Here is a 16,909-nt window from a genome sequence, read left to right as displayed (position 1 = left end):
TTGTATTCCTAGAAAAATAACAACCATTTGTAGATTCTCCCCCCAACACAGGCTTATTTACCAGGTACTTCAGTGCGGAGTGATCTGTATACATCTTAAAATGACCTCCTAGCAAGTAGTGTCTAAAATTCTGGAGTGCATACACCATAGCTAACCCTTCGCACTCGGTGGTGGAATAGTTCTTTTCTGCCTTGGATAACCTTCTGCTTGCAAATGTGATAGGATGGTCTAAGTCTTCTCCACCAACCTATGTCAGTACTACTCCCAACGCTATACACGACATGTCAACATGTACATGAAACTCCTTCTTCCAATCCGAGAAGACTAGGATCAACGCAGTTACCATCTTTTCTTTCAATACATCTAGGATCTTCTTATAGTCCTCATTCCAGCAGAATGTGACATCCTTCTTCAACAACTTTTTCATAGGTGCGGTGATTTGGGCATAGCCTTTGATAAACTTTCTGTAGTATCACGTATGTCCTAGGGTAGCACGCCATTGTTTCACACTACTTGGCACCTCCAAGTTTAGTATCACTGCGATCTTCACGGGGTCTACCATCAGTTCCTGTCTGCAAACCACATGACCCAGCAGGGTCCCCAAAGGAACACAAAATAGGTACTTCTTTAGATTGAGCACGATCTAGAATCTTCAACATGTATCCAACATCAGGCGCAAGATTGCTATATGGCTTTTCACTAGCCCAAACATAGTCCAATCATCAAAGTATACTTCCAGGAACTTATGAATAAACGATTTGAATGCAACAACGACTACGCACGAGAAAATCGTAGGTGCATTCTTCAACCCAAACGTCATTACAGTGTACTGGAAACAACCCCACTTAGTTGTGAAGGTTGTCTTGCTCCTATCTTCTGGCGCGATTTTGATCTGGTGGTACCCCGAGAACCCATCAATGAAGGAATATGCCTCCTGGCCACCTACATTGTCCAACACTTCATCAGTGAACAGAGTCGAGAAAGGATCATGTGTGCAAGCATCATTCAGCTTTCTGAGATCCGCGCATATCCATATTTCATCCTTCTTCTTCTTCTCTTGTACCACCATTGGGCTTACCCAGTCAAATTCTTCCATAGGCTCAATGATGCCTGTCGTGAGCATCTTGTCTAGCTCTAAGTGGACCTTTGCCTTATACTTCAGATTAAGATGGTAAGGCCTTTGCTTAACCGGCTTTGCATCGAGCTTCAACATGACCTTCATAACGCCTAGGTCCCTGATTATCCCTTTTAGATCTGTAAACTTGGTAGGGAATAAATCCTGGTATTCACGGAGAAATTCAGTGACCTTATCCACTGCCGCGTCATCCCATTAATCTCCAATCTTCACGAATTTGGGCTCTGCTTCCGTAACAATGTTTACTTGCTTCATTTTCAGCGACGCGGTTATATCAGGATTCTCAACCTACGGTCCTTCAACCTCACGGTGACCTTCTGTTTTAGGGATTTTAATTTTTTGCGGATCCTCATCCTCTTCTTCAATAGTTACGTTATAACATTGTAGCGCATGACTCAGCTTAGTAGCCCACTCCGGCTTAACAAAGTACAAAGGATCTTGTGGTATCCTAAAGATTGTTTCTTTCACCTCTTGTAGCGCCTCATCAATACAATCAAACCCATCTTCAAAACAGAATGTCATTATGAATCTCTCGCGCAAAATATCCTAGTCACCTGTACCATGGTGAAGCTCTGTTTCTGTGTACTAGTTCATCAGGATGACATCCAAGGTGTGACATAACAAGTGCACCGATTTAGGTTGGGGCTTCTCTCCATAAACCTGAGCCCATTTGGCCAAGTGTGCGCGCGGATCATCCTGCCCATCATACCTGTCTGTCATTTGCACCTTCGGCTTCCTAAAACGAGTTCTCATCATCTTCCTACATTTTCACCAATCATCAAAGCTTCCCTTGTGCGTACCCCACCATCTTGCGGGCGTAGCGCGTAGTGCCCAGTCCAACGCCTGGAAGCGTTGATTTTCTAGTACCTCCCTCTCAAATGCATCCAAAAAGATATCTACATCATTTAGGCCATCATAAGTGGGCAGATTCCTTACCTCTGATGACACACATCGCAGCGACCAAGTCATCATGTTACAACTCAGCGTAGTTACTTCATGTAACCGATTCTGCCAGCACTCTAATTCTTCATCAGAGTCCGAGGTGCATGAACTCTCGCAGTCCCATGTAATTCATCTATCCGTTGCTGGATTCACCCAATCTTGGTCTCGCGCTGTAATATTATAGATATAGTCCAGATCGTCATCGCCCTCATAATCATGGACTGGTTCAGTACAGTGCGATCCTTCAGCAGGACCTAGGGGTACTTTTACGCGAAGTGATTTCTTCTCAAATATCATCTTCCGCTTCTTTAGGTTGATTACCCCATTCATATTAATAGCCCACTCAATTCCAAGGAGTGCAGGATAGAGGTTTTGTCATCCACAATTTCTATTACTTCAAATTCATCCAGTGTGATTGCACCTTCAATATCTACAGTCACCCCCTGCAGTCGTCCCATGGGGATGATATTTTGCTGATTCGCCATTCTGAGTTGAATCGGAGACCATTGCAGCATAGGTCTTTGCATCCGTTCCCAAATCTGCTTCAGTAGGACGTTTGCATCTGACCCCAGGTCCAAAATAACGTGATCCATTTCATACTCTCCTATATGCGCAGTCAGTCTCATCTCCCTTCCCGTCCTTGTTTTATGCTTACCTATCTTTTGTACTACGTGCGGCTCACTTGGGGTGTTTCCGGTGCATCTGTTTATAAGTTCCTATAGCCCCTTCACAACCTTGCAATCACACAGTAGCTTCATGCAGGTATCCAAGAAGGTTGTAAGCATAGAAGGATCCATCTCCTTATCAGGCTTATCCTTTCTTCCTGAGGTGGAGGCCTCAGCGAAGCTCTTCTTCATCTCCATGAATGTTTCACATGCGCACTCCAAATAAAACTTAGTCTCCTTCACTGGAGCTTTGCAAACCCATGCGTTGTCCTCAGGCTATTTCCCCTTATCATCTCCTGTTGCGATTCCACTTCGGAGCACCATATTTACGTTCATATCCTCTTCATGCGACTTAGACCTCATCACCTACAGGTTCTGAGTTGGCTGAGATGGTAGTGCCCCTTTGTCACGTTTCCTTGCTATCAACGTAGGACAGTCTTCTATTTCATGATCAGAAAGAGAGAAATAATTGCACGACGGACGTGTTGGGTTAGTGCAATCACAGGTATAGTGTCTCGATCCTCCGCAATTGTAGCAGATCAACTGTTCCCAACCTCTACCAGGTCCTCCTCCTCCCTAGCCTCGTCCACGTCCTTGAAAGCCCATTCGTGCCATCCCTGTTCTCTGGTCAGGGGGATGCATTTCTGGCTAGACCCTATAGGTGGGAGTTCTATCCATCATCAATTCGTAACTTCTGCAATTACGCTCATCATGCCCTATCGACCTACAAAAGTTGCAGAATAGTTGTTGTGGTGTCTGTACAAACTTCTGCAGCAAATGACAGTTATTTATGGCATGTTTTCCTGTTGTCTGACAGATAGCACCACAATGCAGGCCATATGCTAGGTCTTGCTTTAGCTTCCGGCATCAAAGGCATTGGTCCTCCTCCTGCAATATGGTTCGCAAAGACCAGACAATGGTCTTTGTCATCCCCTGACTCTTGCATTTCAGACACCATACCTCTTTGTGCACCTCTGGTCAGAGTGTTCTGTTCTGCTTCAAACTTTGCATCTCAAGGCAAATATTTTTCAACTGCGCATGGATTTGTTGAACCCCCAAATTTGGATCTTGCATAGAGATTTCATGTAGTCTCATTCCAATTTCCAAGGCCTCTACCTGAGTCGTTATCTTCTGTTGTGACAGCGCAACCCTCAGGTGTGGCAGGAGCGTAGCCAAAAACCATTCGCGATGCTTCCATCTATTAAATTCATATTATCTTTGTGGATCTTACACTTCAACCTCTGATCTAATTGCCAAGGTGTCTCAGCTGGTTGCATCGTGATTTCCTTGAACCCCACAATAGACTATGCTTCAAATTTAGGCCTATTGAATTCTTTGTTCAGCATGGTTTGGATGTCTTCCACTCCATCATTCGAGTCATCATTAGAGTACTTGGTGTACCAGGTTAGCGTACGATCCTGCAGGGAACTAACTAGGGTTGATTTCTTCATGTTATCATCTGTAACGCCCTGAGCTTCCCATACAACTTTCAAAATGAACCAGAACTGGTCCGGGTCCTCATTTCCTAAGCCCTTGAACAAAGGAATCTTCACTGAATTTGCCATACTTAATTGCGGTGGAGGTGGAGGTGGTGCGAGTGAATTCATAGGTGATGGTGGTGAAGTTGAAGGTGGTGTGGGTGGAGGTGGCAGTCGCGGGAATTATTGTCTTATTAACTGAATAACACTTCACGGAGAAACCTGCGCTATCCCTTCTTCGTCACCTCACGGAGGTGAAATCAATGGGTTGTATTCAAGACCCTTTTTCCTTTGTTCCTGTAAGCTTTTTCGCTTTGCGTAGCCCCGAACATCAAGGTAGCTGCATAACCCATTTTTTGCACAATAACATTTTAATCTAGGTATTCAAATATTTCACATACTTACCTCGCGTTCCTTTGAAAAACGTCGCTCGCCTCACTGTAGCTGACTAAGGTGTCGACCGGGAATTCAATCACAAATCCTCCTATGATGCAATCGAGCCAATGATCGACAACGCGAGCGATCTTGTCCTCAAATGCTTCCAATATCTGTACTAGCACCAGGGTCCACACAATAGGACCATCAAGTTTCCACCTTCCTTGGTTGTCTGCTAGGCTCACGATCCACTCGTATAGCTCAACCGGAAAGGAACAGAAGAAGATCTCGTGGATCTCTATATATAGGTACTTGTCTAGCCACTATTCCTTTGTCAGTCACAAGTTTCTGTTCTCCTGCACCGCGAATTTGTGAATCTTCCTGTTCAACTAGTCTTCAATCTTTTCTTAGTCGGATTCCAGTGATACGACATCACACATCTCTTATGCAGATTTTGGTCATGGCAACGGAACCATTTGTTGGCTTGTGCGGGCCTGACCGAGGCTCAACGTTATTTAGCCAAACAAATCCCTACACTATTGGCCCTTTTGGCATCAGCTCGCAAAGCGCGGACCGAAGTCTCACCCAAAGTAGTATGGGGGGATGCTGGAACCAAGTTTCTACACCCTGAGATGGTCGTGATGTCGTTTTATTCCTTCTATTCTTGCCTTCGTGAAAGTCACTTAGTTCTTAGGCTCTGTCTTCCTAACCCCTTATTCCTCCCTTCGAAACCTTTGTGAAAGGGTAAGTCTGGCCTTCACGTAGCCCTAACCTTAGATCTAAACACTTTCGTGCTGCTAAGGCAGCGTATTGCACAGATTGTCAAGTTATCTTAAGAATCTTACTTATCTTATTAGACTCTCACAGTTAGCACAACGTAAATAGATATCCTTATATACATTAACAGGAACAAAGACACAGAATTTGCATAATAATTCTCTTTATTGATATTTTCAAGTAATTACATACTCTACCCGCCCTCCGCACATAGTTGCAGAGGTATACGCACTCAACTACGGACTTCTACCCTAGGCCTCTGCGCACTTAGCTACAGAACCTCTACTTGCACTATGACCCGAAACTTAGACTTCATACTTCAGAGCTATGACTATATTCTTCATTCCATTACTCTATTATTGTCCTCAAACTACTTAGAGCTTAGCTCTTTTTATACAATCCCATGGTCTTCGGATCATGGGTAGATCTCTTACAGTCGACTTTACTTTACAAAACTAAGGGCGAACAACCCTTTATGACTTATGACACCTTCACGCTCCGCAACCACAAAATGTGGAGTCTTTACAAGTTTATTACAAAATTTGACAAAAACATGGGCTTTTAGCCCCAAAATTGTCCTTTGGGGGATATTGTTACCAACAAACACCTCCCCCATGATTTTTAACAACCTTTCAATGCTCTATGGCCCTCGAATCCTAGCTATGAGTGCAATCCCCTCCTTGTAAAAAACCTTGATCTAAACATGATCTTACAAGCCCTAACTAGATAGTTGGCTAATTGCACTAGGGAGCAGAACTTGGTAACTAGAAATTGTTTTCCACATCATTGGTTTAAGTGTTGTGGCTCTTCAAGGAAAATGTCAATGACCTTCTTGCGAGACATTATATCCACCACCCTCATGTCGAATTACATGAGTCACATTGTTCAGAGTAAATCCAATGTTAGAGAGGTCTTTAAATCCTTGAATTTTGTCTACTCCCAAGATGAGATTGGTCCTAACAAAGGACTAAGGTTAGCAAACCACATCATAGCCATAAAGTTTTTCCAAGATACAACCAATAAAAGATGCAATGCTTGGAGGATAAGTGAAAACCTAGATTTCAGAGATGTCATCCTCTAAGTAGTCAACCAAAGGTTCATAGTTTTCCTTTCAAACTTGTGAAAAAACCCAACACATTGCCACCATTTAAGTTTGTATTTTTCCATTTCAACTTTGTAAGAAAAACCCTTAACTCTCTTATGCTAAAAGATTAAATAATTATAAGTTAAATAAAATATAAGTATCTTCATAAATTAATCATTACAAGGAAAATATTTTCAAGTGGAGGTTTTAATAGAGGTTTTTAGTGTTATAAAATTGGAAAAATTTGTCAAAAAACATCCACTAAAACAATCTATTTGTAATAGAATGTTTTAGTGGAGATTATAACAAAACTTCATCACAACTGAAAAATTTTGGGTGGTCGAAGGTTTTAGCGGATGTTTTTTTATCAGTACACTTCTTGGAATAATAACACCAATGCGCTAAATATATAAAGGCATTGGGGTTGTATACATAATTAAAAGAATCAAGGTGTTTCATGCAAATAACATCAATGCCTGAAATGTACATTGCCCTGGTGCATATACATCAAAAAATGCCCCGGAGTGTTCTTTCCAGGAACAATGTCGTGGTAGGCAAAAAAATATTGTAGACTCGATGCTTTTATTTAAACTCGCAGCGTCGATGTGTATGATTTTTATAAACACATCGATGCACTGCGGAGATAAAAGAATTGGTGTTGTTAATTCTAATAATGCACCAGGGCTCGAAATAATATTTTGTAGCACCAAGGCATTAGTTCTATGAAACAATTGGTGCTTTAAGAATTACAATGCGACGGGGCATTAATTGCAAACAATACCGATGCTCAAAGAATTAAACACCTCGATGCTATCGTTTTCCGAAAAGGCACTGGTCATGCAAAAAATATGTTGTAATGGTGCTTTTATATAACATAACACATCGGTGTGTGTTTATGTTATGGATGCACCGATTTTTTGTATGAGATTTTCTCTTTTTTTTGTAAACATCGACCTATGACAGTGCAATTATTGTGATTCTTTAAATATGTTATTCATCGAAAAATTGACATATATCTTATAAAAATATTCATATAAATTAAAATTTGATTAGTGCATTTGTATATGATGTTTGGATTAATTTATTATATTATTAGATTTCGAATCTCTTCATTATAATATTTAATCATCCATATATTTAATCAGTGGTGTAACATTTCACAATGACATTGGATAACACAATAGAATTAATTAAAATGTATTTTATTATATATCAATAAGAGGCTCTTTGTAATATAAAATGAGATTATTATTGGTAACCCCTTGTCTTTCAATTGGAACACTATGTTCATTACATTAAACAAAATGTCTGATTTTCACACACAATTATTTCAAAAAATACAATAGGTTGCATTGATATCCAAACAGATCATCATTTTTTGTTGGAACTACTATCAGTGTTTGAACTACTTCCATGATTTGGTTTATTTGGATGAATGTTTTTTTGATTGCATCAATTGTTTTAGTCTTTTTGATCTTTTTCCATTTGCAAACATCACAATAAAGTGTAATGAGTGTATCTATTTTGATGAGAATAATGAAAATTGAAATAAATGATATACATCAATGTAAATCGAATAGCAATGTACCATAGAAAGAAGTAACTCATGAATTGTACACATAGTTTCAAAGCCAAGTCACGTGCCTTGTTGCAACAACTCTTTTGTTGGTGTGGTTCCATACTTCATTTCTTGCAAATTTTATACCCCATTATAAATCATAGATTTAATATAATGGATTTTTTTTTTTTTTTTTTTTAAACTCAGAGAAGTAAAATAACATAGATCATACTTACAAATTCCACAATTAATTTTTGATATTCTAACATATACTTACAACCCATATTTAACGCAATGCCAATCAATTCTTCTGATGGCCCTTCTTTGTATGTTATCACCTATTTGAAGGCATTCAATGATTATCATTATAAAACAACTTAAAATATAAAAAAAATGAAACTTTGGGTTGTTATAAGGAAATATTAACAATTACTCACAAACTTTGATATCAATCATTTTCTTCCTTGTCATTGTATTTTATGTGTTGAACGAGTTCCATTTTGTTTTTTTACAAGAAAATACTTGAAAATTAATATTTAACACTAAATTATTTGTTTATATGTACAAATTCAATCATGATTAAATACATTTGAAGTGCTTTGTTGTTGAGATGGCTCCTCCTATGATGCAATTATGTCAATTTCTTTGACCATCTCCTTGTACACTTTTTTAGATATTTCTATTAGCATGTTTTGCATATCAACTCGTTGATCATTTGGGATTTTCATAATCTTCGTGAAAAAAGTAATAAACTATTTTTATATTGATATATGAAAACTAAATATAACAAAATTGATATTAATAAATGAATGGTTTGTAGTAATATATACATATAATTCTAGAAAATCATTTTAATTAGGAATATTACCTTTTGAATGATTCTTTTTTGTTGTTGTGTGTTTTTTCATTGCAAGTCTGACAGGTCTCATTGATCATTACTCTAAAAAAGCTTCCTGTAATTTAGATATAATTTGGTTCTTGGAATCATCAGATTGATTTTTGTACTGTAAGTGGAAAGTGTGTCTATATGTTTGTTCCACTATATCCCTCATAGTTTTGTAAAACAAATCCCCCCTTTCATTAACCTCCAGCACCACTCCATATGAGCCAAGGACCAATTCATCGTCATTTACATGTTTTATAATTTTTCTTTTCTTAGAACGACATTGATCTTTTCCTTCATTGTTGCTCCCTATAGAAAATTAAACATAAATGAATTAATAAATTGTTTGAAACATATTGTATAATATTCTTAAGTATATTATTTAAAAAACAAAAAAAAACCTCATATTGAATAGTATTTTTTCATTCACGTGATTCATTGTTCTCCAATTTTTCTATCAGGATTTTACACCCTTCTGCACTTAGATTAGAAATAATCTTATCGGCCTTCTTCATTTTTTGGCTTTGCAAGACACACACTAACCAATACATATTAGTTAAACTTACATATGATTCAAACATATTAATTTTGTAAAGAATTTAGAAATAACTTTCCTTCTATGCTTTTTTGGATGTGTTATCATTGTGTCGATCAATATTTCTCTTACTCGACAACTTCTCAAACATTTTTTATCAATATACAACCTATACCAATACATAAGCTACTAAATATATTTTATAGATAAATCAAATAATTTTCAGCCAAAAAGAGCTCTGGTAACCGGTGTGCTTATTTGAATAAATGTCTCAATGCATTTAATCTACTAAATGCACTAGACGTATATTTGTTCGGCACCAACAATGAAAAATAATTTTTTAAAATAAGTTTAAACTATGACAAAATGATTTGTAACGATAAAATCATCACAATGACTTAACAATGTTATTTGGTAGAGGCATGTCGGTGAGTTATATTACACCAGGAGCATTGATAAATAGATTGGACAGAGCCAACATGGTTATATTATACCGGTGCGATGTATTACACAGGTCACACCGGTGTGTTATATTACACAGGGCGCACCACAAAACATACGCTGTTTTTAAAGAAAATGGACAGTGCCAACAAGGTTTGGATCTAATTCAATAAGTGGTCCCCCTATTTTACATGTCAAACACCCTATATATAGTAAGTACAAAAATCCATTAAATCTAAATTTCCTAAAATGAAAAACTCTAATTGTGAAGTGGTAGAGGGAGTCAAACCTTAAGGTGAAATTTTGTAGTCACATAAACAAGAAGAAGCAAGGGTTTTAGGTATTGATTTTTTTTTGTTTTTTGTTTTTCTAAATTTTAATTAAATCTAAATAGGAACAAAGATCAAAGATCGTAAAAAAAATTACTAGTAAAATTAGTAGTAAATGTTTTATTATACAGGGTATAAAAAGAATTCTAAATTTTGAATAAATCTAACAGAAATTGTAAAAAAAATTGATAGTAAAATTTAAAATTTTTGTTATGCAGGGTTTTGAGTGAATCATCATACCTTTCAAATTCTGATCTTTCTGTGGTTCCAAAATATTTTGCTGCTCCATAGTGCTCCCATTATGTTTCCCTTGCAAATGATCTCTCTTTTAGTTAAACTCTAATAGAAATTGTATTTTTTTTATTAGTAAAATCAAGACTAAAATTTAAAATCTTTACTATGCAGAGTTTTAAGTGAATCACCATACCTTTTAGCTTCTAATCCTCTAAATAGTTTTTCTGCTCCAAAGTATTCTGCTATTGCACAATGCTCCTAGTATGTCACTCTCGTAAATCACTTCCTTCAAATTTTGGGAAAAATAATGAAATAGTGAATACTTTTTTACTATTTAAAATTTATTATGAAATTGGATTTCAAAAAATCAATTGTCGCTCATTTTTCAAGTTAAAAAAATGGGCATTTTTGTTTTCGCTTAATCTGAACATCGTTGCATTCGATAGTCAAGAGAACCACTACATTTACAAGTAAAGCGCACCAAGCTTGTCGGGGTGCCAAATTTTATCAATGCACCGACATGATAGATTTTTTTATTTTTTTTTCGAAATCCTGAAATGGTGTGGTTAATATTTTTTTTTGTAAGTTTGGTAGGACTACATCTTCATCATGTCCACCTTCTCACCCCGATCGGGGGATAGAACAAGATTTGAACCCAAGACTTCCGGTTTGGTGAGACTTTGTTTCCATGATAATTGCCAATTGAGCTACCCTAAGTGAACGATGTGGTTGATATTTTAATGCACTGATGCAATTTGTATTTAAATTCACTGGTGTTGTAGTTTTTATAAGATCACCGACATGGTAGAATTCGTTTTTATTTTTTAAATCCTAGAAATAAGTGCAAACCGATGTTGTTTTTATTTAAATGCATCGGTGCGGTTTTTTACAAGAGCACCGATATGATAAAAAAAAAATCGAAATGCTAGAAACTGGTGTGGGTATTATTTGAATGCCCTAGTGTTGTTATGATTTAAACTCATCAATGTGATTCATCCCGATAAGAGCACCGATAGAGTTTAAAAACTATCTGAAATTTTATTTTGACATAACTGGCATATTCATCTCAAATTATCCTTTAGGGCACATCCACATGAATTACAGTAGTTCATAGTATACATTTTCCACTTAAAGTCGTCTTATATCATTTATGTTATTGTTGTGTGTTTTTTCCTTTATTTTGCTAATTATATTGTTTTTTATTCGTCTTGTTGGCATTTTATATAATTGGTAAGATTCACAAACGTTTTTACACGTTTTTTTTTAGTGGAAACAATTTTGCACTTAAAATTAAGTATTTTCAATTGTCACAGAGGTTTCACTCAATGAACATTTAACATATCACACACATTCATAGGATATTAAACAATAGCCTTAATTTGACTACATATTGGAAAATACCTCTAAAAAACACATTATTTAACACCCTACCAATACAAACCCAATACATCTTCCCAATTTAAAAGACTCCTTTCTCTAGATATTATAGGTATCCATTTTTTCATTAACATTTTTTATACCCCTTTATATTTTTTCATTAACTTTGATCTCTATTTGTTATACTTGCCAATATAAAAATCCTTCACCCCTATATATCCCCCAATATATTATATCATTTTTTCATCAATATATATCTGCCAATATGAACCCACGTGGTATGATATTGCTCCCCTAGTGAAGCCCCCGTGCCAATTGTGTACAATATCTATGATAATAAGGATTCAAGGTCACAATCATTTTCAAATAAGAAAATAAGAAGAATATAACCAAAAAAAAATAAAAAATTTAGAAACAATATTGAAGTTTTTTTTCTCAATTTAGACACTTATTCGCTTATTAATCAATTCACGTGTTTTTTCTTCTTGTTTAGTTCAAAATCAATACAAATCATGTAGTGATAACTCTATAAGGACTCTAACAATGAAAAAATTGTGTATTAATATGTAATTACGCCGTAAGGCGTTCTTATGTGAAAACAACTCCTTTACTACCCTCGTGTCCTTTGTTTGCGCCGTTCAATTTCATGTTAGATGATTAGATTCTGATAGGCGGTTGATTTGAATTGCAAACCGCTTTCACCAGGTGGCAACGGATCCGACCTTGGTTAGTAGGACATGAATCCGATGACCCTCATCCACAAAAGTTCATTATAGGCGGCTGTTGTATTCGACAACTGTTCCATTCTGGTGCGCTGTTGTTAGCTTAAATCAAATTCTAGTGCGCCCCCATTAGCTTAAATCAAATTCTAGTGAGACGAATCCCATAACAACGCACGATGGGATGGACCCTGCTTAGTGAACATGGTTGGCCTTCCAACATTGCAGAGTGGATGGAACCAAAGAATATATGAGGGATTTCAATTCCAATCCGGATGTTCATGGAGTGTATCTGGGCAGATTGTGGAAGATGTATCCAAGAACAATATTATTGAATTCTTATTTTGGCAAACTCATCGAACCCCAGGGGTGATGCCCTGCAACAGATCCTTTGCTCTCAATACGTTGGCGGGCTTCCAATTGTGGTTCTAAATTCTTCCACAACCCTTCGTGCATATGAGTGTCACTCATTGCAATGAGAATGGCTCTTTTATATGGTGAATATTAGAATTATGGACTAGGGGCCAAGTTCTCTCAAAAAGCTATTGGCACCCTGGGGGAAGAAGTTCTTTGCTCTCACTGTACAAAGGTAGTGAGAAAGAAGGCCTATGTTTTGTTGAATAATAATAGTTATTGTCAAGTTTTTCTGTTTGTCTCCCCTTAATTGTTTTTAAGATTGGATAAATTACACAATTTTGGTAAAATGGCTATTTTAATTGGTTAAATTACTTCGCAACCTATGGTTATGGCTATTTATGAATTTAGTTTAGCATGGTAAATGTTTGAATTCCATCTGCCATCTCTTCACAATGCTAGAAGAAGCTACCTCCTTATCTAGAAAGTTCATTGGGTAGTAGCAACCCCCTCCTTTTTCATTTTCGACAACTTTCATATTCTCTCTCCTTACTAGCATTGTAAACTATTTTAGCCAGAAATCATGGGCACACAAATATCTTGTTTGATTTCAAAATATACCCTTATTGTTAGACTATGCCATCGACTTACGGAATACCCTGTCGGCCCAAGAATTTTATTAAATTTAATAAAAAATACAATGGTGAAAGCATGTCGTTCATGTGTTTTAGGCATATATCCTGTCCGCCCAACAATTTTATTAAATTTAATAAAAAATACAATGGTGAAAGAATGTCGTTCATGTGTTTTATGCATTCCTTCGTAAACTTGTTGCGCATTTTCTAAACTCCATCAATACATATATTTTAATGTCAAGAAAGCATTTACAAAAACATTCATAAAAGCATTCATTGAATTTTTCATTTGTGAAATTTATTGACAAAAAAACTTTATTAGATATTTATATTTTTTATTTCTGTAAGAGGAGAGTAAATCATTTATGTATATAATTGGGTTGTTGCATCTGTTTATATGATTATTATTTTAGCGAAACGAATTACCGACATTGTTATACCAAAATCAGAAAGAGAATTTCACTTTCAAATGTAAATTGGGTTCAAGTATTATATCGGGTTTAAAAATGAAGGTGAAGCAGAGAAATTAGAGACCGGAAGGTTAACAATAAATCATTTAGATTGACAATTTTCCCTTATGGAAAATCCATTTTGAAACTTATTTGATTTCCCTAACTTACTGTTGAAGGTGACGACCTGTTCTTGCATTTCCTCGTACCTCCACTTCTATTAGTTTATGTTCCTGTTTACATAAAATCTATGCTTGAGTTTATATTTCAAATCATTTTACACTTTTCGGTGTGGGTATTGGCCACCTGAAAATTTTTACAAAGGAATTTATTTAAACCAATTTGTTTGTAGTTATTTACATACATTATAACATCTCCATTATATGTACTCTTGAAAAAACTTCAAACATAAAGCAATTTTTATTTACGGTATTATATTTTAAAATGACTTATTAACATAAATATTGAAAATGTCAAAACATCAATTTATGAGTTCATGTTATACTTTCTTTTTTTTTTAAATATTTTTATTATCATATAATGAATTGTACATAAATATCATAATTTTTAAAGATAAATTAATAGTTAAAAAAAATTGAGATATCATATTTTTTTCATCATATTTAAACTTGATAAAAATTAAATTATATATATTAACTATTTTATGATTTGATATTTTATATTTAGTATTTCAGTTTCATTGAAAAATGTTATGGTTTTTTGGAGTGTAGTATGGATAAGTCATGTATTGATTCAGAGTGTCATGATGACTTATTTAAAAATTTCCATAATTAAAAATCTTGTTAAATTTTTGTTAAGTTTTTTAGATGTACTATATATTAAGTTTTTATAATAATAATGTCATGACAACTTATTTAAATATTTCCATAATTAAAAATCTTGTTAAGTTTTTTTTTGTTATGTACTATATATTAATTTTTTATAATAATAATGATAATAATTTTATTTTTTTCTCGGCAAAGCTAGCTAATCTACTATATTATATACAGGTAAACATTACATTCAAAAAGACAGGCTACCCAGGGCCGACTGTGGCACCTTGGGTAGTTGTACTTGACTCAGAATTCGCCCTCGCAGGGGTAGCACTTCCAGTTTATACCAAAACACATGACACAGAGATGTTCCCAGGTAGTAATAAAACGGCCCGCGCAGGGGCATCCAACAAAAAGATGCATAACAGACTTTGCCGGCCTACATCCCATACTATAGTAAACGTGAACATGAACAAGAACTGAAAGGATACAAACATAGATATTTAGCATAATCCAGATACCAGCCGAGACCCCGAACCTATACCAGACCTGAGAGAGAGAAATGTATGCTAGAGAGTGCCTCTGGGAATTAATCTTCAGGTTTTTCCTCAATAATTCTGCACCAGCCTTGGCCTTCTGGGATGCCTGCCCACATTGCCATAGGATCCTGCGCGGGGGCCGACAGCTCTTGCTCTTGAGGTCGGGTAGGGGCTTGCTGAAGCTCCGTCTCTGAATTACCCTCTGCATTTGATGGCTGCACCACTGGGTGTTTCTCCCTATTTCCCTATGGAAGTACCTCAGTGGAGTCCGGTTGCGTTCCTTCTTCATTCTCCTCAGGAACCTTTGTAAAAAGAACTGAGATGTGTGCATTAATGCCAGCATTATCCCACGAGCTGCCCAGGGTAAAAATGACTGAGCCGAACACTGGAAGCATGGGCGCTCCATCATTGGAGCTGCCGGCCTCCAAAAACTGACTGGCTGGAATTGGTGTGGCTCCCGCCCTTCTGTAGCAATAGCAGCAGTAGCAGTGATGGTGGACATCCGCTACAGGGGGACGTGAAGAATCACCACGCCCATGACCTCTTCTACACGGCATTCTTTCACGCAGTCGCACCATGGTTTCAACGACGCCCTCAGCTTGTTCCAGAGCAGTGCTTGAGGGCCTGTTGTTACTGCGTTCCCTCCCAATTGAGTGTTGTCCCCAAATTGACTCGAGGCCGAGCTCAACTGTACATAAACAAAGCCCAGGATAAACAAGCAGGGAGAAAACCTCGTCCGAATGAATGTCTTCGCTCTCAGCATCAATGGCGCAACACTTTGCCTTAGAGATCTGAGTTGCTTGCTCGGCGCTCTAAGCCCAGAACAGCAACATTCCATCCCTCTTAATCCAGCTGACATTCCCTTGGATTTTGCCCGCATTGAATGCTCTCTGCAGGCTCGCCATCGTTCCCAACGTCCTCATTAAGGATTCCACTATGCTTCTCCCGTCTTAACGTCTCGGCGGCGAGGGGCATTAAAGTCCTTTGTCCATCACGTGGCGGCACATGCTGGGCATATGGCTCCCCATATCCTGGCTTGATGACACCCGCATCCGGGGAATAATAATGATAATAATTACACCCATAGGCATGATTATTTTAGAATAGGTTTTTTAAATTTTAAATTTAATTATTAGTAATTATTAAGTGGGTGGTTGAGTTACATATCTAACCCTTTTTCTCACATTTATATTTGTAACTTGTATTTGATAAAAGATCAGCATTATTTCATGGGTTATTACTAATAGTGAGGTTATCAATGGAAAGTATAACATTTTATTTTGCTTCAAAAATTAACACCAAGTTTAAAACTATGTATAGTGACATTATCAATGGAAAGTATAACATTAGACTTTGCTTCAAAAAAAAGCACCAAGTTTAAAACTATGTACCATGTCTTTTATTTACATCGGTCATGAATGCATAGGTTAAAAATTTAGGCCATGTACATGGTTATATGATTGAGTAGTTGCATAGATTACATGCATTATTCATGTTAATTAGGTGTATTTTCCAATTACACGAGTCATTAAGTGTGTCTTTTATATACAATATGGGTTTGAACTACGAAGGATACATATGTGCATTGGTTAGATATGTATGTAGGTGTATAATAAAAGTCATTATT

General features: G+C 36.6%; 1 pseudogene; it reads right to left on the bottom strand.

The window, feature by feature from the left end:
* The window catches only part of LOC149204081 (F-box/kelch-repeat protein At3g24760-like), a 136,374-nt pseudogene extending 120,117 nt beyond the window's left edge, over positions 1-16,257 (bottom strand).
* Between the last annotated feature and the right edge of the window lie 652 nt (positions 16,258-16,909).

Source organism: Pinus tabuliformis, chromosome 1_2 (assembly GCF_031772625.1).
Source record: "Pinus tabuliformis cultivar Carrire ecotype Pingquan chromosome 1_2, CPIR1, whole genome shotgun sequence".
In the NCBI taxonomy this organism is placed as follows: Eukaryota; Viridiplantae; Streptophyta; class Pinopsida; order Pinales; family Pinaceae; genus Pinus; species Pinus tabuliformis.
This window is presented reverse-complemented; position numbering and strand designations above follow the sequence as displayed.